This window comes from Canis lupus, chromosome X (genome assembly GCF_048164855.1).
Source record: "Canis lupus baileyi chromosome X, mCanLup2.hap1, whole genome shotgun sequence".
In the NCBI taxonomy this organism is placed as follows: domain Eukaryota; kingdom Metazoa; phylum Chordata; class Mammalia; order Carnivora; family Canidae; genus Canis; species Canis lupus.
In genome coordinates, this window is record NC_132876.1 from 33,695,224 (window position 1) to 33,717,590 (window position 22,367).

General features: G+C 39.2%; 1 protein-coding gene across 12 annotated transcripts in view; it reads left to right on the top strand.

Moving 5' to 3' along the window:
* Positions 1-2,107: 2,107 nt before the first annotated feature.
* The window catches only part of KLHL13 (kelch like family member 13), a 210,756-nt gene continuing 190,496 nt past the window's right edge, over positions 2,108-22,367 (top strand). For 3 of the 12 annotated variants that reach the window (XM_072818185.1, XM_072818195.1, XM_072818201.1), the window contains exon 1: positions 2,109-2,399. The gene's annotated coding sequence lies outside the window, so the exon portion shown is untranslated. Of the gene's footprint in view, positions 2,481-11,638; positions 11,710-12,735; positions 12,850-22,367 lie in introns of those variants that run through there. The other 9 variants (XM_072818190.1, XM_072818198.1, XM_072818197.1 and 6 more) reach the window with 8 other exon arrangements.

Here is a 22,367-nt window from a genome sequence, read left to right on the forward strand (position 1 = left end):
AGTGGCCAGTCTGATATTAATAGAAACATCACTTAACATTTGCATATATTCTTTACATGTGTATAAGATACTTTCACATGACTTATTTGATTTAAAATCCAGAATGACACAGTGTGCAGGACCAGCCAATATCATTATCATCCTCACTGTAAATTCAGGAAAACATACTCAGAGAGTTGATGGGACTAAACTAACGATGTCACATAGGATGTAAGTGTCTTCTAACTAACTCCAACTCAGAGTGCTTTGTCCACGAGATAAAGTATCCAAACATCCTAACCCAAACCGCAATTAATTCCTCCAGAATATGTATTCATAATAATGTTATTCCCATCTGGCTATTTAAATTCAGATTCTGTAATTAACCCTCTCCTTGCTGTGTATCATGAAGGGTTTTCTCATCTTGTGAATAAGGGCCACTGGGGCACACCTGACTATTTCATTTTCCTGTCTTTTCTGTTTGAGAACTTACTGTAAAACAACTGCATTTGAACCTTTTTATGGCAGGGGTGACACAATGACTTGGATGTGTATCAACTCAGTTTTTATTTATTTTCAGCCTACGTGCCAGGTTTTTAATATATGCTGAAATCGATTGCTTTAAACATATCTCCTCAATGAGACCGTAAACTTTTGTAACAGGTGCTTTCTGCATAATAAGCATTTTGTGTGTTATGTAGGGATACAGTAATTAATGAATAAGCTTGGTGGAGAAGTCAATGAATGCATTGTGGTTTACAAAGATGAATTGCGTTGAAAATACTGACAGGTAAAAGATAATAATGCAAATTCCATGTGCATCTGGAGTTTCTTCTTTTTGCCAGTTTGATAAAGCGTAACATCCTGGTCATATCTTTAGTTCTAGAAAGTCTTTGAGTGGCTGATTATTTTCAAAGTCACCTAAAACCTGCTGCTAGAATTTCAGTGTATGGAATCTGAAATAGTAAGTCAGCAATGCTGACAGCTCAGATCCCTATTTACTGGCAGGCAAAGGGAGAAATATTAGGAAATATAACGAACTACAGTTCCCACACTCACCCAGTCACTTCCTTAAGGAAAACACAAAACAGAACAGTGAGCAAACTGGCTGTTAATAGCAAGCTCCCATTATTTTTCCTAGGAGGAGTCTGGAATTACCAGTAGACGAGTCTAAGGGAGAGGTATAGGAAGGTGGCCTCAGGCTGTAGCCTTCTAGAAGGCAAGGAATGGTAGAAGACCTGAAAGGGGAAAAACAGGGTTGACTTGGAGTTTTTGTTGGGGGCTAGGCTGACTGAACTGGGAGGAGAGTCAAGATTCTGACTTAGAGCAGCAGCAGCCCTACCGGTTTGGAAGCTTGGGCGCTGGGACCGCACTGCTTGGGATCCTGGGTCCTGCTCTATCCCTTACTAATTGTGTCACCTTCGCAACTTGCTTGACCTTTACGCCTCAGGGTTGTCACTTGCAAAATGGAGATGAGAATAATGTGGACCTCGTGGAGTAGCTGAGAGAGTTAAGCGAATTAACAGTTCAGCGCGTGGTTTGTAGTAAACGCTCAGTAAAATGTTAAACTGCTGTAGCTGTGGTTGTGCTTCCTCTTTCTTCATGCTCTGCACTCCCGTAGGGAGGGGGACACACGGGGCGCTCGGCGCACGGGAAGGCTTATTTGGAGGTGCGCGCCCCTCCGAGGAGAGAAGCGGCTCCGTTCCGGGGCGCACCCCGGCGCCCTGGGCGCGTATGAGGGGCCGAGAGCAAGGCCGGCCTCCTCCCTGGAGCCGCTGACCCGGGGCGCTGGCGCCCCGGATACTTGACAGTTTTCACCTCTCCTGCCTCCTGGGCACTAGAGGCCATGTGTGCTCAACCGCGAGCGTCCCGGCTCCGGAGGTGTGAGGGCCACTGGGCGACCCCCCCAACCCCCGCCGCCCCGGGCCACCCCGGCCCCGCGCTGCTTGTGGGGGAGGAGTTCTGCTCGGACCCCACGCACGGTCCTAGCCCCAGCTTTCCCCTCCGCCTCCCGCGCAGGCGCCGCCGGGGCCACCCCCGCCGCCATGTTGCCCCCGCCCGCGCGCTCCCTCCCCCGCCCCCCTCCCCTCCTTAACTGGGCTCCCGCCCCCTCCCTCTCCCCCCACCCCCCGGTGAGGTCAGGCGGAGGCTCTGCCGCTGCGGCCGCGGCAGCTGAGCTCCCATTCCGGGGAAGCCTGGAACGGGGACTTTCGAAAATAAGTGCAGCGGCTTTCGGGTTGGGGTCCGCGCTCTCCGCCTGCTTGAGGGCGAAGTGACCAGGGCGAGCGGGGGGTGCGGAGGTGCGGGGGCTGGTGTCTCGCAGCAGGAGGGAGCCCGGCTGCGCCGCGCGACTGGCTCTTTGGCCCTCGGAGCGCAGCGGCGGGCTGACGGGCGGCGGGACGCGGGACGCGGCGAACAAGGTGAGGCAGGGTCCTGAAGTCGCAGGGGCTTCAGCAGCCGCCTCCTCGCCTCCGGGACCCGGCGCGGCGAGGCGGTGCGCGGTAAGGAGTTGTGCTCTGCACCAGGGCAGAGGGACACGGAGCCAGATGGGCTCTTTGCACGCCCCCCCTCTTTCTCCCTCGCGGGCGGGTGTGCGCTCATCCCTGCACCTTCTCATCCCCACCTCCCAGAGCCCGAGGCTCCGCCTGACGCCTCGGTTCTTTCAGGACCCCCGAACCCAGTTTTCCTTTGCTTCTTTGTTATCCCTCCAAGATCTTCTTGGCCGGGCTTCGCTGTCGCTGCCCCGATGGTCTGGGGTCCCTCCGCCCGCCTCAGCCCCACTGTCTCTTGCCTTCTAACAGTTTCTGCTTTGTGTCTTCCAACTCATCCCTCCCTCACGATCTTCCAACTTGGGAGGCTTTTGCGCTTGCCTTCCCACTCAGAAACACACTCCTCTTCCTCGAAGCTTTTAACTCCTCTCTAAACGGCTTCATCTCTGACTGTCTTGGCTTCTTTGGTTTAATCACAGTTGACTAATGATTTTCTTGGAAGCTTACTGTCTAGCCTACGGCTTACTGAAATTGATGGGAATGATCTTCCAGTATATATTAGCTAAGAAACTCAGAAGTTTCTTTCCAGGTTTCAATAACTTACTCCGAGAACCACAACCACTTGAAATGTATGTTATGTATGTTTGTGTGTATGTTTGTATGCAATCCTAGCACATGGCCCGAAATCTGATTCTTCCTCCATTGCTGAGCAGGCCTGAGGGAGAGGAGGACTTAGGATGCCTGCTTCCATTTCTTCCATCTGAAAACTGGGATGTTCATCTTTTATTGTACTCAGAATTCTAGTAGTTTGGGATACTCACTCAAGTTAGTGTAGGCTGTTTACTAAGCACACTGCATGGGAACTGAGAAAATCCGGGGTTAATTTAAAACTGCCTCTGTTGGGATGGCACCTGCCTTGAATTTTTTTTTTTAAAGAAGCCAGAGTTTCTTGTGTACACCTCCTATTTGTATAAACCCTCAAGAAGCAGCATTTACAAATCACATACTTACAAAACACACTGCTTTGCTGTGGACAGGAGATTATTTTGCTTAAGTCAATTTCACACAGTACCACTTACTTTCTCAGGGATGTCACCTTCTCCACATGCAGTTGCTCCAGTCTCTCCCATACTGAGGCTCATATACTCACTTCCATGCTGAAATTAGTGAGTGAAGAAAATTGAATGGAGAGGCTGAAAGAGGAGGCAGGTACAGTGAATTACCACATGCTGATGTTTGTGGCTGTGTTTTTTTGGGAGATGGGCTGTATTTAATGCTCAGATTTGAAAGTAGAAAAGTAAAATGATCGACCAAGCAGTTATGACATCATTTTACACTTAAAGATTGTAGCTCCTTGAATGGCGACTTTGTATCAATATCCTTAAAATTATAGCATTGTCTGCTTGATATGGGATCAGGTGTTGCGATGGACACAATGTGCATTCACAGGCAGTAATCTCGGAAGAAACTGAGTTGGGAATGAAGGTAAGGGCCAAATTTCACTGTCCTTCTAGTACTTGCTTTGGCAGTGAGACAAGGAATGTAAGTTTCTGCTTCAACATCCAATAATGTATTTAGAAAATAGATGAATAAGAGCCTCAATTTCCCCTGGTTTTGAAATCTACACTTTCATAAGCACACTTTGAAAATCATGGTGTGACTATATGGAGTTTGAAGTCAAGGTTCTAAGGAAAGCAGTTTTTACGAGCAGTAAAGGCTATTGATTATCAGATTAGTTAGATAGATTGCAGATGATTTGTAGTTTCCCTCATTTGGTAAATTCCTGACTTGAGTTTTATTTCAAAAATGGAATAGAGTAGGGAAAGAGGGTTTATATTTATTGGGCCAACCTAAATCTCTGACTTTCTTGGCAACCCATCCTGGAAAGACATACTAACTTGCAAATTGTTTCAAGGAAAACAGTTTGTATCATTCTGTTAGTTTTTTTCCCCCTTTGTGATGATTACTGATACTAAATCTAAGCTAAGATTGCCACCAAATTGATCTATTTCAGTTTGCCAGAAAACAAAAGTTGGTTATGACTTCATCCTAAGCATTTTGCTCTGAATCTTTTCAACATGTCTCAATATGTATTTGATAAACCCACCTGGTATACCTAGAGGTTATCAGACCGGATGTTTCTGATGTCACTAAATATAACTGCAGTTTGCTAATGAATTGTCTTTTTAATTTTCTTTACATTTTATATTACTTTTCTTCATGTAACTTGACTTGCAGTAGTGAAATGAGACCAACCACTTTTCAAATTGATTTTGATGTTTAATAAACTACTACAACCTCCTGAAAGTATTTTTTTCTTAAATACAGTACTTGAAATGGATCTACTTTTACTGCTGTGAAACAATTTGCCAGGCATCATCAGATTTCAGAAAATGTAGAAAGATTATGGAAGAATGAACAGCCCTAGAGAAGGCATTTCAAAATTAGAGGAAAAAAAGTTTTTTTTCCAGTTACTGACATTCATATCAATCAGCTTTTAAATATATTGTTCATTCATTTATTAATTTACTTGACAAAATCTCTTGAGCAACTTCCATATGCGAAAGGCCTCTATTAGGCATGAGGCCCTGTGTCTTCTCACAGAGGCTATAGTCCACCAAAGGATAGAGACAACAAATAGACTAATGAAGAAGATTCTCACAGATTGTAGGAAAAACAGTGAAGGTAATAAATAACAAAATGTGATATGGAGACCTGGGAAGGGCTTATTTGGCAAAGGTGGTCAGGAAAGGCCTCTTAGCAGCAAAGATGACCTTTGAACAGAGACCTGAAAGAGAAGAAGGAATAAACCTACCTTGCGAAGATCAGAGAGCCAAGTAAGAGCCAAGGCCTTGGGGCAGGAAAACAGACACAGGGTGTTTGAGGAACAGAAAGCAAGCCAGGATGGTTAGCCCCAATGAGGTGGGTAGATGGGAATAAAGGTATTTCAGAGCCCAAAAGGGAGTTGGATAATAATAGAGGGCCTGGAAATTCTGAGAAAGAATTTGGATTTGATTCTCAGAACAAGAGGAAGCCATGGAAGAGTCTTTATTAACTACTTTCCTGTGGAAGGTCACCACTGGCTGGAAAAAAAAATTACTCGGTGGAAATAAATAAAAATGTGTTTTGCAGAGGTTGTCTAGCTGCTCAGTTGTTTACATTAAAACCTGAGGATGAAAAGCTTTGTTTGATATGTATGCTAAATAAGTAATTTGGTTCTTCCACTCTGTGTGGAAAAGGGGATAGGAGACTGGGAGCTCTGAGATGAATATGTCGAAAAGCAGTTTACTTTCCAGAGTTATCTTGTCACCTGTGCCCTGAGGTAAGTTGACATCAGCTTTATTAAAAAACAGACCATTGATCAGCCTAAGAATTTGTTTCTCAAAGAATGATGTTTTATTTTTTTCATAGAAATATGTTTCCTTTGGAAGGTTGGAGGTTTTATTTGAATATGAAAGAATACTTAGGTTTTAGAAATGGCATGTGAGATTTTAATGGGAGCTTGCCATTTTCTTTTACCTTTGCCTTCTCCAGAGGTTTTTTTTTTAAGATTTTAAAGAAGTTTTTATTTATTTAAGTAATCCTTACACCCAACATGGGGCTTGATCTCATGACCCCAAGATCAAGAGTCGCATGCTCTTGTGAGTGAGCCAGCCAGGCACCCCTCTCCAGAGTTTTCAAATTGCCATTCTTTGAGAGATTAGAGTTACTCTATTCCTTGAGGCATAAATGAATTTAGATTTGATATTTATTTTGTGTCCTGAGCTCCTGCTCAGAAGCAATCCAGCTTTGAGGTCTGATTGGCCCCAAAGTAGGAATTCAGATAGTCATCAACATTTCACAGGGGTAAAATTTTTAAAAGATTTTATTTATTTATTCATGAGAGACTAGAGAGAGGGGGAAGAGACATAGGGAGAGGGAGAAGCAGGCTACCTGTGGGGAGCCTGATGTGGGACTTGGTCCCAGGACCCTGAGATCATGACTTGAGCCAAAGGCAGACGTTCAACCACTGAGCCACCCAGATGGGGTAAATCGTAATATTTATTATGGGGCAATAACCTGCAAAATAATCTTCAGCAACTCTTGCAGAGTATACCTCCTACTCCTTAACTTAGCACTCAAGGAATCTTCATGGTTTGACCCAAGCCTACTGTCTTACATGTCTTTATTACTCTTTTACACAAATCCTCTGTTGGTTTAAACTGATTTTCTCCAGTTTGGAACTTTTCTGCTTAGCTTTATTCTTGGTATAGAGTAGATACACAATAACTGCTTGTTGAATGGATGCCATGCCATCATCTATTTGAGAAGCCCTCCCCTTTCTTTTCTGTCATTGCAAATCCCAATATTAGTCAAGGAACAGTTCAAATCCATTGTCCTATTTTACACCAAAGCCAATGACCCAATCTCTTCCTCTGATAATCACACACTTCCCTTGAGTAACATGATTACGTTTATTTGATACCTGGCTATCTCCCCACTGGTCTCTGACTTCATGAAGGCAACCTGGACCTTGTCTGGTTCGCTCCTCATTGTATCCTGAGCACCGGGCATTTGCTATGCCCTCTATAAATAGTTGAATAAGGAATAGATACTGTCTTGTGATGTTTCTCCTATTATTGTTTTAGATACTTAAATCGTTGAATGCTGTTTTACTTTTCACATATTTGTCAAGTGTTCTCAAGGTGTTTCTCAGAGGACCTGGAGTATAGTTGTTAAGAGCATAAGCTCTGTCTGAGGTTAGGCTGTGTTCCAGTTTTGGCTAGGAGGCTTACTAGCCGTGGGACACTGGGCAAATTGGTTAACCTCTCCATACCTCATATTTCTCATCTGTAAGTAAGATAAGGATGAGAGAATTTGCCTCTTAGGGTACTTATAAGGATTAAATGAGTCACCTAAGTCTACAACTTGTTGTTTGCAGTTGTTGAAATTCAAAAGCTCTGATAGCCGATAAAAATTTTTGTTTGGTAAGTGCCATACTCAGGTGGTGGCAAAATCTGACTTGAACTGATATGAGGATATTTATGGTCTTTATTCTATTTAATGTTAATTGTCATTTGGTTTTGCTGGCAAATTAGTATATTTATGGAGTAGTGCCTCAGACCCTACTGTGGTATTATGTAATATATAGTATATACAGGTTATTGCCTCTCCAAAAGCCTGGACATTTCTGAATTTGGAAACACATCTGGCACCAAGTTTTGCAGATAAGGGATTGTATACCTTACAGTAAAGTGCTTAAATCAGCACCTTGCACATAAGAAGTTGTTGCTTTTGGTGGTGGAGATTAGAAAGGTAAACATACAGCTGCCTCCTTCCCAGTACCTTTCTTATACTGGTTACCATGTAAACACGTGCTGATTTATTCATGCAACAACTCTGAATAGAGGGCTGGCTGTACGAGGCTCATTTTATCATAGGAAAACAGATATGGGTCATGTGATTGAAATGAGCCAAGGACTACGTCTTTCAATACTCTCTCATCTAGTACCATTAGGAATATTTATTTTTTGTTTTTCTTTTGTTATTTTAACCAAAGCATGCTTCTTTAGAGTGAGTCTTTTAGTGGGGAGAGAAGGGAGGATTGAGTTAAGAATTTATTTAATATGATTAAACACTTCTACTTTGCAGTTGCTAAATATTTATTGAACTCTTCATGTGTATGGAAATCAGTATTAAAAGCAGGAGAAAGGTAAAAACAAATGAGGCATAGTTCCTGGCTTTTAGTAGTTCCAGAACCATGCATGGTTACATGGGAACATGGTTGTCCATTATAATTCTTTGTTTTTCTCCATAAGTTTGAGATCATTAATATTAAAAATGTACAAAGGAAAACACAACAGACAATTGAAAACTCGTCTTTGTGTGCAATATATGGAATTGGTTTTTTAATAACTTTACCACTCCCTGCCCTCCCTCCCCAGTAATAGGAAATAATATCCCTATATGACATCCTGGCAATCTTTCATTTCTAACTAAATTAAGTAAAATATGATTTTTATTGTTCTTCCTTATCAATATTTGTAAATCATAATTGATACATTCTCTTTGTCCTTTTGCCTTTGTGGGTTTGGGAGTAATTATATGTCTCAAATGAGTTTTCAGGAATGTTCTCTACAGTGGAAAACTAGTTCTTGAAACCATTCTGCCAATTCATTCAACAGATATGTATTAAGTACCTATTATATTCTAGGCATTGCACTAGTTTAAGCAAATAGAATCTCTGTTCAGTGCTCATTTTCTCAAACTGGAGTACACTGGGTATACTGGATGAGCAGGATGGTGATGTGATAATGTGCCCCCAGGAGCTACAAAATAAAACAGCTTGTGTATTCTTTTTTTTTTATGATAGTCACACAGAGAGAAAGAGAGAGGCAGAGACATAGGCAGAGGGAGAAGCAGGCTCCATGCACTGGGAGCCTGACGTGGGATTCGATCCCGGGTCTCCAGGATCGCACCCTGGGCCAAAGGCAGGCGCTAAACCGCTGCGCCACCCAGGGATCCCCAGCTTGTGTATTCTTGAGGAATCTGTTTTACACAAAGATTTAGGAGAACATTCACTGGTAGCTTATTAAAAATGTTTAATAATATTTAAATAGATTCATATACATTGTGCTTTAAAATGCAATATTCATATGAAAATTTGAGGTAAAACCTGGTACTTCAAAGAAAGTCTTGCACAAGGTCAGCTGTGGGAACCCTGGGGTGACCCTTTGAAAAGCACTAAGTAGGCCATAATATGCTGAGTCGTCTGTTCCTTTAGTCAAATGCCCAGACATTTTCATAGCCTTAAATTTTCATGGTGACCCTCAGGAATGGTAATAGACATTAGATTTTTCCGCCATGTTGTCTAATTTCTTTTAGTTCAAGAGAACACTCTGGTTGTTTGATAATGATCTAAATCTTAAAATGTGTTGAGTCCTAACAGAGTTTCTAATATTGGTGAGAAATAGCATAGATTGATAGTAAAGGGCCTGCCAAGGGACTGATCTTCAGAAGACAGGCTGTTAGAACACAATGACCATGAACTTAAAGCAGCACAATTGATGGGGTCAAAGCTTTGTCTCATCATATGAGTGCTTGCCTATGTCACTGATTGAAGTTAACTTCTGCTAACTTTAAAGCTGCTTTCATTTATAACACATACAGTATAGAGATTGCTTTGTTAATTGCTGGCTACTGAAATGTTTAATGTCAAGGTTCATGTGCTTTGAGGGTAACAAAAGGTTTCTAGAGTTTTAGATGGTTTTGAAAAGGGGTGAGCAGTCCATTGGAGGAATGCCTGTTACCAAGCAAATGATTTGATTTGCTCTAAACAGGAAAGATGAAGAAGAGAAAGGCAAGTGAAGAAAAGCAGTGAAAGTACGGGAGTAAGTCAAACACTAAATCTTTCAACTGATTTTGATTATTGCTGTCCCACTTTCATTGTTGTCGCCCCACTCCACAGTTCACAGGGCCTGCCATTGTTGTATTGTTGTGTTACTGCCCAGAGCTCATCAGGACATGGGTATAGAGGGGTGATTAAGGGATGGTCATTGTAGTCTTTGTGTCAAGTGCTTTTACATTTTACAGTTTTTCAGTAAAAGGGGATAATAGAGTTGTAGAGTTTTGCTTCCTGGTTCTATTTTATAAAAATGACCATAATTTTCTAAAGAACTTCGTGTCAACAATGTTCTCTGTTCTACTGCTGAATATTTCTCAGTGGGAAGGCAGTAGAAATCAGTGGCTAAAATCTTGAGCCCTGGAATCATAGGCCTGGGTTCCAATCCCGACTCTGCCTCTTGTTGCCAATGTGATTTTGGGCAACTCCCTTCACCTCTCCGAGCTTTGTTTGCCTCCTCTGTAAATAGTCTCATTTGGTGGTTTTAAGGAATTAAGTGAACTAATGCATATCGAGTCCTAAGCATAATTCAGGCTTCCTAGTAGATGTTCATATTATTGACTCTTTGTAGATTTAATGGCTTCGCTAGTTAAAACTTGTGGCATACTATAGGAGCTTTGCCACTTATATATGAACCAGAAATGTAAGGGAAAATTGTTTCTTTCCTTTATATTGCCTTAATCCCATGGGAATGTTATTTTTTGAACATGTGTCTGTTACACAGTGAACTGACTGCTTAGAAGTAACACTAGTTTTCTGGCAGATAAGAAAGTTTATGGTAACTGCTTGGTTTATTACTTATTCAAAGATGGTATCACATTGAATGCAAGGAAAATGTCAATTTTTTAATATGATTGGCTATATATGTAATTTAAATATATATAATTTAAATATAGTATTTAGCTTAATAGGATGTAAAAGTTTAACCTTCATTTTGAAGGGAAAGGGAGGTGCAGAAAAATGTGTGCAATAAACAATGTTGTCTTTTAAACCTGGAGATTTTTGGTGTTGTGATACTCAGAGAGGTCATATATTTTCTTGATTTATCTTTATTCCAGATTTCAGGTCCTCATAGAAGAAAATAGTGAGATATTTATGACAGTTAAACTACTGGGAGGAGGGGTAATTCTGTTTGAATAATGTCTTCTATAGATTTTGAGTTGTTATGATTCCCTTCAGTTTTTATTATAGTTACTCTAGCAACAAATCAAGTCATACTTTAGAGATGATAAAAGTTCAGTAGCAGTTTTGATAAGCGAATGGGTAAGTCTAAGTAGGTTATTGAGAGTGGTTTCCAGTGTTGGAGGGCTAGTATAACCTTTTGGGTTGGAAGTGCACGAAAGTAGTGTTCCTGCATTCCCCTGTTCTGGTGTTCTTTATTTCTGATGTCAGACAAATGATGAGACAGTTGATCCTTGGGTAGCTGACCTGGTTATGGAATGCCATAGGCATGTAGAAGGGAATGAACCAAGAGACGCATTGCTCAAGTAACTGTATATTCACTGTATATTTTGTCATGATTATTACAATAATGTACATTCAAGTACTTCAAAAGCCAGCTCCCCATACTAATGAGATACATCATGTATTAAGCAGTGTTACATGCATTTATAGTCACCATGATCATCATCATATTTGAACATGAAAATACAATGTTCAAAAGTATTTTTAGAAAATTAGACTTATTGTGTCCTCAGGTAATAAGCTCAAATGTTAAGGATAATGCCATTTATTTATAGAGCAACTTTCTTTTGAAGCATGGTTAATTATTCTTATTTTATTATTTCAGTGGAGTATGCACAATGAGGTTGAATGACTTGCAGAAGGTCACATCGCCTGAGATGGAGCTAGGAGCCGAATGTAGGTCCCTTGGTTTTTAACAAAGTGCTTTTTCAATAATAATAATGTAGAAGACTTGTTTCCCAAAGGATTCTCCTCCCTCCCTCTTCCTTCCTTCCTTCCTTCCTTCCTTCCTTTCTTTTTTCTTTTCTTTTCTCTTTCTCTTTCTTTTCTTTTCTTTTCTTTTCTTTTCTTTTCTTTTCTTTTCTTTTCTTTTCTTTTCTTTTCTTTTCTTTTCTTTCTTGATTTACTTATTTATTTTGAGAGAGAGAGTGTGCGTGAGCGCAGGCCCGGAGGGGCAGAGGCAGTCTCACAAGCCGAGTCTCCCTGCACTGAGCGGGGAGCCTGACGTGGGGCTCCATCTCAGGTCCCTAAGATCAAGACCTGAGCTGAAACCAAGAGTCAGAGGCCCAACCACCTGTGCCACCCAGGCACCCTGGATTCTTTCATGTTTCTCATCTCTAATTTGAAGGGGTGAAACCAGAATTTCAGTAGTGGAGAGTCCAACCATAATTTGGTACTTGTATAACCTCTTTTACAATTGTGGCATTTAGCAAAGTGAGTTTTGGGTTTATTAAAAAATTTTGTAAGCACTTTTGGCATCATATAGATGTTTTATTTAAACATTCATGGGCAAGCATTTGTTAAGTAATTATATGTAAAGCATTCTACTAGAAGGAAGAACACAAATCTGCCGTGAAATATCCTACAATCTAGCAGGGGCAAGAGAGAACATGGAGCAACTTGATAGCAGCCAATACTAATATCAATCTGTAGTTACTAAATTATAATAGCACCCACTATGAGTATGGCACCTTGTAAGTGCTTTATATGCATGAACGCATGGAAACCACGTAACAATGCTATGAGGTAGTGACTGTTATTATCCCCATTTTACAGATGAGAAAACTGAGGCAAGAGAAGTTAGGTAACTTCCCAAGGTTGCACACCTAATAAGTACAAGAGTTAGCATTCAAATCTATGCAACAGGTTTTAGAATCTGTGTTTTTTAACTGCAAGTTTTCCTTTTTATTCTATCTCTGACAGGGGACATTGTATAAGAGCATGGTAGCTAAACAAGGTATGCTAGAAAATTTTCCGGATGAATACAGAGGAAGGATCAGAGTAGGCTGTTAAAGTTGACAAGGTATTTTGAATAAGGTACGTTTAAAGCAGATCTTACCGAAAAGCAAATATATCTTCTGAACCTTTTAATGCCCAAAGCTATGTACATGTATGTTGCATCTGTATGCACAGGTGTGTGTGTGTGTGTGTGTGTGTGTGTGTGTGTGTGTGTTCATTTTGAACTGGAAAACAATTGCAAGGATAAATTGAGAAGACTTTATATGTTTTTAAAAATAAATATGTAACAACTTTATAGAGCCATAATTCAACTACCCTACAACTGACCCATTTAATGTGTACAATTCAGCGGTTTTTAGTATCTTCACAGAGTTGGGTAACCATCACCACGATCAATTTTAGAACACTTTCATCACCCCAAAAAGAGAAATAGGTGTTTTGAAATAAATGTAGCCACGAAGGGAATGGAAGTACTGTGCCTGTTGGTTCTACTGTTTTTCTGGCAAAATGTTCAGAGATCCCTGCTCTGTGTAGCTCAGATCTTATGCTGTTTTTTGCAGTGTAGCTCTAACTTGCTGCAGAAAGCCTTCATTTAATTTCATTTTAGTCATTGACTAGTCTTTTAAAGGATTATGTATTTATCTGATTTTGAATTCTAAATCCATATTGATTGTATAGATTTGCTCATTATGTACTTATCACAAGCATACCACTATTAGTACTGCATTACTAAGCCAGACTTGTATTTAAAAACAAAAGTGCTAAAAAAAATAAAAAGTAAAACAAAACTGCTAAACTCACGGTATGCATGGCTCTCTCCTTGTCTACACCTGTTTCTATAGTGTGCCAGAACCAGAGATACCTGAGGAATTTTATGTGTACATATTGGCATTTTAAAATATATTTTTTTTAAACTTTTATTTTATTTTATTTATGATAGTCATACAGAGAGAGAGAGAGAGAGAGGCAGAGACACAGGCAGAGGGAGAAGCAGGCTCCATGCACCGGGAGCCTGACATGGGATTCGATCCTGGGTCTCCAGGATCGCGCCCTGGGCCAAAGGCAGGCGCCAAACCGCTGCGCCACCCAGGGATCCCGGCATTTTAAAATATTTTTAAAGATTATGCCTGACATAGGTTAGTAATGGTTAGATGGTGGAGGTAAAAATAATACTTCTTTTTTGGCCACGATGTAGTATTGGGATGGTGTGTTTTGGAAAATGTTCCATAAAATCTATTCCATGATGTTGTTACAGGTATTGTGAAGTAATTGGAACTTTAAAAAATTTTTCAGCTACTCACACCTCACTAAAATATAGTCTGTTGTTATAGTAAAGGACATTTCTGTCTAGTGGGAGTTACCAAACCAGATATCTGTGTGGTGCAGGAGGGGCAGGCTATTCCCAGTTCTCCATTAGAGTGATAAGTTATAGTCAGTGTTATCTTTCCAACTAAAAAGAGGCTATTTATTGTTTATTATTAAAAATAATCTTTGGGGGACACCTGGGTGGTACAGTCATTTAAGCATCCAACTCTTGGTTTTGGCTCAGATCATGATCTCAGGGTTGTGAGATCAAGCCCTGTGTCGGCTCTGCACTGAGCATGGAGTTTGCTTGAGATACTGTCTCCCTCTTCCTCCTCCCCTCCTGCTCGTTCTGTCTCTCTCAAATAAATAAATCTTTACAAAATAAAAATACAATTAATTTTTAGACATAATTAGATGTCTTGAAGAATGTAGATATCTTTTTTAAATGAGTTAACCTTGGATTGGTCTCTTCCTACTTCTGATTTCACCTGCTTTTCCTTTCAGAATGATTTTGTAATGTTATTTTATGCTTCTTCAGTATTTTTAAAAAATGCTTATTATATACTTGAGTTTCTTTTCAGGAGCCTAAGTAGTTTCATTTGAAATTAAAGTGACTTGATTCACTCAAAATGATTTGCTATGTTAAGTATGTGTGTGTGTGTGTGTGTGTGTGTGTGTGTATGTGTATATAAGTAAGTCAGTCGGAGAAGGACAAACATTATATGTTCTCATTCATTTGGGGAATATAAATAATAGTGAAAGGGAATATAAGGGAAGGGAGAAGAAATGGGTGGGAAATATCAGAAAGGGAGACAGAACGTAAAGACTGCTAACTCTGGGAAACGAACTAGGGGTGGTAGAAGGGGAGGAGGGCGGGGGGTGGGAGTGACTGGGTGACGGGCACTGGGGGTTATTCTGTATGTTGGTAAATTGAACACCAATAAAAAAAATACAACTGAAAAAAAAATATATTTTAAACTGAACTATAGTTGGCATACAATATAATATTAGTTTCAGATATACAGCGTATTATATAATGATTATATACAATAATAAATGCTCCAAGATAAGTGTAGGTATCATTTGTCACCATATAGAGTTATTACAATATCATTGATTATATCCCCTATGCTATACTTTTCCTCGCTGTGGTTTATTGATAAATGGAAGTTTGTACCTTTTAATTCCCTTCACCTATTTTGCCCACCGCTCCCCAAACCCTCTATTTTGGCAACAACCAGATCGTTCTCTGTTTGTTAGTCTGTTCTGTTCTGTTTGTTTGCTTTGTTTGTTTGTTTGTTTTTTTTTTAGATTCCACATATAAGTGAAGTCATATGGTATTTGTCTTTCTCTGACTTATTTCACTTAACACTCTCTAGGTCCATCCATGTTGTAACAAATGGCAAGATTATCATTCACTTTATGCCTGAGTAATATTCCAGCACGCACGCGCGCGTGCGCACACACACACACGTTCCACATCATCCTTACCCATTCATCTATCAGTGCATATTGAGGTTGCTTCCATATCTTGTTATTGTAAGCGATAGTACAATAAACATAGATATGCATATATCTTTTTGAATTAGTGTTTTATTTTTGGGGGGGTCAATACCCTCAGTTGGAATTACTGGATTGTATGGTATCTCTATTTTTAATTTTTGGGGAAGATCCCTGCTGTTTTCCAGAGTGACTGTACCAGTTTGCATTCCCACTCACAGTACACAAGTGTTCCCTTTTCTCCACATCCTCACCAACACTTCTTTCTTGTCTTTTTGATGCCAGTCTTTCTGACTGATGTGAGATACTATCTTACCTTGATTTGCATTTCCCGGATGATTAGTGATGTTGAGCATCTTTTCATGTGTCTGTTAGTTATCTGTATATCTTTGGAAAAAAGTCGATTCAAGTTCTCTGCCCATTTTTAATCAGATTACATATCTTTTCGATGTTGGGTTATATGAGTTCTTTATGTATTTTGGATATTAACCTCTTATTGGATATGCCACTTACAAATATCTTTACCCATTTGGCACATCTCCTATTTGTTTTGTTGATGGTTTCCTTCACTGTTCAAAAGCTTTTTAGTTTGATGTAGTTCCAGTAGCGTATTTACCTTTTGTTTTCCTTTCCTGAAGAGACTGATCGGGGAAAACAGTGCTAAAACGAACGTCTGTGAGTTTGCTACTGGGGGCACCTGAGTGGCTCAGTCAGTTAAGGATCTGTCTTCAGCTCAGGTCATGATCTCAGGGTCCAGGGATCAAGCCCAGTATCAGCTCTATGCTCAACAGGGTGTCTGCTTGTTTCTCTTTGCCCCTCCCCCCACCCATTCTCTTTTTCTCTCTCAAATAAATAAATCTTTTTTTTAAAAAAGTGTTTGCTACCTATTTTTCTTTTAGGAGATTTATGGTTTCAGGTCTTATATTTAGGTCTTTAGTCCATTTTGAATTTGTTGTACTATGGCATAGTCTCATTCTTTTGCATGTTCAATTTTCCCAGCACCATTTATTAAAGAGACTGTCTTTCTTTGATTATATATGCTTGCCTCCTTTGTCTTAATTGACCTTATAAGTATGGGTTATTTCTGGGCTCTTTATTCTGTTACATCAGTCCTGTGTCTTTCTTTGCTTGTGTACCAGTACCATTCTGTTTTAATTACTATAGCTTTGTAGAACTGTTTGAAATCTGGGATTGTGATTCCTCCAGCTTTGTTTGTTTGTTTTTTTTTAGTTTTAATTTAAATTCCAGTTAGTTAACATGCAGTGTAATATTAGTTTTAGGTGTGCAATGCAGTGATTCAACACTTCCATACAATACCTGGTGCTCATCACAAGTGCACTCCTTAATCATCATCATCTATTTCACCCATCCCTCCCCAACTCTCCCAGGTAACCCTCACTTTGTTCTCTATAGTTAAGAGTCTGTTTCTGTTTGCTACTCTCTTTTTTTCCCTTTGCTCATCTGTTTCATTTTGTAAATACCACATATGAGTGAGATCATATGGTATTTGTTTTTCTCTGACTTATTTGACTTAGCATAATACACTCTAGTTCCATCCACATTATTGCAAATGGAAAGATTTCATTCTTTTTATGGCTGTGTAATATTCCAGTGTGTGTGTGTGTGTGTGTGTGTGTGTGTGTGTATGTGCATGTATAGACACCACATCTTGATCCATTCATTAGTCAGTGGACACTTAGGCTATTTCCATAATTTGGCTTTTGTAGATATTGCTGCTATAAACATCAGGGTGCATGTATTGCTTTGAATTAGTACTCCTGTATTTGGGTAAATACCTAGTAGTGCAATTACTGCATTGTATGGTAGATCTATTTTTAACTTTTTGAGGAACCTCCATACTGGTATGAGGTGATAGCTCATTGTAGTTTTGATTTTCATTTCCTTGATAAGTGATGTTGAACATCTTTTAATGTGTCTATTGGCCATCTGTATATCTTCTTTGGAACAATGTCTATTCATATCTTCTGCCCATTATTAATTGGATTATTCAGTTTTTGGATGCTTAGTTTTATTTATATATTTTGGATACTCATCCTTTGTCAGATAGGTCATTTGCAAATACCTTCTCCCATTCTGTAGGTTGGCTTTTAGTTTTGTTGATTCTTTCCTTTGCAGATTTTTATTTTGATACCTCCAACTTTGTCCTTTTTTTCTTTTTATTTTGTTTTTAAAGATTTTATTCAGTTATTCATGAGAGACACAGAGAGGCAGAGACATAGGCAGAGAGAGAAGCAGGCTCCATACAGGGAGCCTGACGTGGGACTTCATCCCGGGCCTCTAGGGTCATGCCCTGGGCCGAAGGCGGCGCTAAACCACTGAGCCACCCAGGTTGCCCTGTTCTTTTTTTCTTAAAATTGCTTTGGCTATTCAAAATCTTTTGTGGTTCCATTCAAAGTTTAGGATTATTTGAGTTCTGTGAAAATTACTATTGGTCTTTTGATAGGGACTGCATTGAATCTGTAGATTGCTTTGCTTAGTATGAGTATTTTAAAAAATTTTTTTATTGGAGTTCAATTTGCCAACATTTAGCATAACACCCAGTGCTCATCCCGCCAAGTGCCCCCCTCAGTGCCCATCACCCAGTCACCGCAACCCCCCCACCCACTTCCCTTTCCACTACCCCTGGTTTGTTTCCCAGAGTTAGGTGTCTTTCATGTTTTGTCACCCTCACTGATATTTTCACTCATTTTCTCTCCTTTCCCTTTATTCCCTTTCACTAATTTTTATATTCCCCAAATGAATGAGACCATATAATGTTTGTCCTTTTCTGATTGACTTATTTCACTCAGCATAATACCGTCCAGTTCCATCCACGTTGAAGCAAATGGTGGGTATTTGTCATTTCTAATGGCTGAGTAATATTCCATTGTATACATATACCAAATATTCTTTATCCATAGTATGAATATTTTAACAGTATTCTTCCAATCCATGATCATGGTGTATCTTTCCATTCATTTGCGTAGTCTTCAGTTTCTTTCATCCTGGTCTTATAGTTTTTAGAGTATATGCCTGTCATTTCCTTGGTTACATTTATTCTTAGGCATTATTTTTTTGATACAATTGTAAATGAGATTGTTTTCTTAATTTTTCTTTCTACTAGTTCATTATTAGTATATGAAAATGCAGCAGATTTCTGTATATTAATTTTGTATCCCGCAACTTTACTGAGTTCATTTATTAGGTCTAATAGATTTTGGTCTGATCTTTATGGTTTTCTATATATAGTATCATGTCATCTGCAAATAGTAACAATTTTACTTCTTTCTTACCACTTTGGTTACTTTTTTTCTTGCCTGATTGCTGCAGCTAGGGCTTCCAGTACTATATATAATAAAAATGGCAAGAATGAAATTCCCTGTTTATTCCTGATCTCAGAAGAAGAGACTTGAGCTTTTTACTATTGAGTATGATCTTATCTCCTGGTTTGTCATATATGGCCTTTTTAATGTTGAGATATGTTCACTCTGAACACATGCTGTTGAGTTTTTATCTTGAACAAATGTTGAAATTTTCATATGCTTTTTCTGCATCCATTGAGATGATCATGTGATTTGTACCTTTCATTTTATTAATGTGGTATATCACATTGGTTGATTTGTAGATATTGAACAATCCTTGTATCTCTGAAACAAATTCCATTTGTTGTGGTGAACGATCCCTTTAATGTATTGTTTAATCTCATTGGTTAAAATTTGTTGAAGATTTTTAAATCTGTGTTCATCAGGGACATTATTCTATAATTTTATTTTTTTGTAGTTTCTTTGTCTAGTTTTGTTATCAGGGTAATGCTGGCCTCATAGAATGAATTTAGAAGCATTCCTTGCTCTTCTGTTTTCTGGAATTGTTTGAGAAGGATAGCTTTTAACTAGCTTTAAATGTTAGAGAGAATTCATGTATGAAGCTGTCTGGTCTTGGATTTTTATTTGTTGGGAGCTTTATTTTATTATTCTTTCGATTTATTAGTAATTGGTCCATTCAGATTTTCTGTTTCTTCCTGATTCAGTCTTGGACAATTGTGTGTTTCTAGGACTTTATCCATCTCTTCTAGTTTCTCCAGTTTGTTGGTGTATAATTTTTTTTTTTTTATGATAGGCACACAGTGAGAGAGAGAGAGAGGCAGAGACACAGGCAGAGGGAGAAGCAGGCTCCATGCACTGGGAGCCTGACGTGGGATTCGATCCTGGGTCTCCAGGATCGCGCCCTGGGCCAAAGGCAGGCACCAAACCGCTGCGCCACCCAGGGATCCCTGTTGGTGTATAATTTTTTGTAGCAGTCTCATAATCCTTGGTGTTTCTGTGGTTCCAGTTGTAACTTCTCTTTCATTTCTGATTTTATTTACTTGAGCCCTCTCCTATTTTTCTTGATGAGTCTGGCTATGGATTTATCGATTTTGCTTATCTTTTCAAGGTTCAAGCTCTTGGCTCTATTGATCTTTTATGTTGTGTTTTTAGTCCGTATTCATTTCTGTTCTTATCTTTGTTATTTACTTCTTTTTCCCTTTGGGCCTTGTTTCTTCTCCATTTTCTAGTTCCTTTAGGTATAACGTTAGACAGTTTATCTGAGATTTTGTTTCTTGAGACAGGCCTGTATCATAATAAACTTTCTCTGAACTTTTTTCCTTGTGTCTCAAAGATTTTGAACCGTTGTACTTCCATTTTCGTTTGTCTCCAGGTATTTTCTGATTTCCTCTTTGATTTTTTTGTTGACCATTGGTTGTTTAATAGCATGTAGCCTCCACATCTTTGTGTTTTTTTTTGAGGTTTTTTTTTTCTTATAATTTATATTTACTTTCATACCATTGTTTTCAGAAAGAATGCTGGATATGATTTTAATCTTTTAAAATTTATTAAGGCTTGTTTTGTTGGCTAACATGTTATCTATCTTGGAGAGTGTTCCATGTCCATTTGAAAATATTGTGTATTTTACTATCTTTAGATGGAATGTTCTGTATGTATCTGTCCATCTGGTCTAATGTGTCACTCACTGCCACTCTTCCCTTATTGATTTTCTGTCTGGATTATCATCCATGGATGTAAGTGGACTGTTAAGTCCCCTACTATTATAGTATTAGGTATAGTATTATGTATAGTATTCACTTCTTATGTCTGTTAATATGTGCTTTATATATATCAATGCTCTTATGTTGGGTGAATATATATTTACAGCTGTTATATCTTCTTGTTGGATTGACCCTTTTATCATTATGTAATTCCCTCCTTTGTGTCTTGTTACAGTCTATGTTTTAAAGTGTATTTTGTCTAAGTATTATTACCTCAGCTTGTTTTTTGTTCCATTTGCATGGAATATATTTCTTCATCCCTTTCACTTTCAGTCTGTATGTGTTTTTATGTCTCATCCAGGCAGTATATAGGTGGGTATTGTTTTTTTTTATCCATTCAGTCACCCTATGTCTTTTGATTATAGCATTTATCCGATTTACATTTAAAGTAATTATTGGGAGCCCCTGGCTGGCTCATTTGGTGTAGTGTGCAAATCTTGATCTCAGGGTTGTAAGTTCAAGACTCATGTTGGGTGTAGAGATTACATAAAAATAAAATCTTTTAAAAAATTAAAATAAAGTTATTATTATTATTCTTAGAGCACATGTGAGGGGGGAATGGGAGGGGCAGAGAGAGAGAGGGGGAGAGAGAAACCCAAGAAGCTACACACCCAGGGCAGAGCCTGATACGGGGCATGATCCCACAATCATGATCTGAGCAAAAGTCAAGAGTCATGCTTAACTGACTGAACCACCCACACACCCCATAAAGTGTTTATTAATATGTATGTACTAATTGCCATTTTGTTATTTGTTTTTTGGTTGTTTTTGTAGTTCTTCTCCATTGTTTTTTTCTCTTGCTGTCTTCCCTTGTGATTTGATGATTTTCTCTGGGTTACATTTGGGGTTTTTTTTTTGTGTGTGTATCTCTTATAGATTTTAGCTTTTACCATGAGGTTCCCATATAACATCCTGTGTATATAACAGTCAATATTAAGTTGACAGTTTCTTAACTGCAAACACATTCTAAAAATACTATATTTTTATCCCTCCCAACCACATTTTATGTGTATGACCTCATATTTTATATCTTTTCATTTTTGTATATCACTTTACTAATTTTTATAGGTATAATTTTACTATCTTTGACTACTCCTTATTTCTCCTGATGGTTGTGGGCTGCTGCTGTGGCTGCTATGGGCTTGCTGATGGGCAGAGCTGGTCCCCTCCTTTCTAGAAAAAGTGTTGCTTTGGAGGTGTGCTGGTTCGGGCCGGGACTAAGTGCGCTGGGTGTGGTGGAGCAGTTGTCACTTTGAGGGGGATTGGCAGTCTTAACTGGGTCTGCCTGACAGATGTGGTGGGTTAGGGAGTGCTCTGTACTTGTATCTTCCAGAATGAATGGGTTGAGTGGGTTGGGCCTGGGATGCATGCTGGGACCAGGTGAGTGGTGGTATTAAGGCAAATGGTGAGTGTCAGAACTGGCTCCTGCCAGCATCTGGCCAACTAGGCTGAAGGAGGCCAAGAAAAATAGCATCCAACAGCACTTCCATTCCTGGAGAAAACTACAGGTCCCTGTCCCCTCACCACATTCCCTAAAACCAGTCAATTATTAGGGAGTAACTCTGAGTTGGAATGATCTATTATAGTGACCCTTGGAGAAAGGAGTATCATTTCCAGATAGCCCCTGACTTCCTCAGAGTTAAACCCCACTAGTTTGCAAAGCTAGACATATTTTTGGGAATTGTTTTTCCTTTTTTTTTTTTTTTTT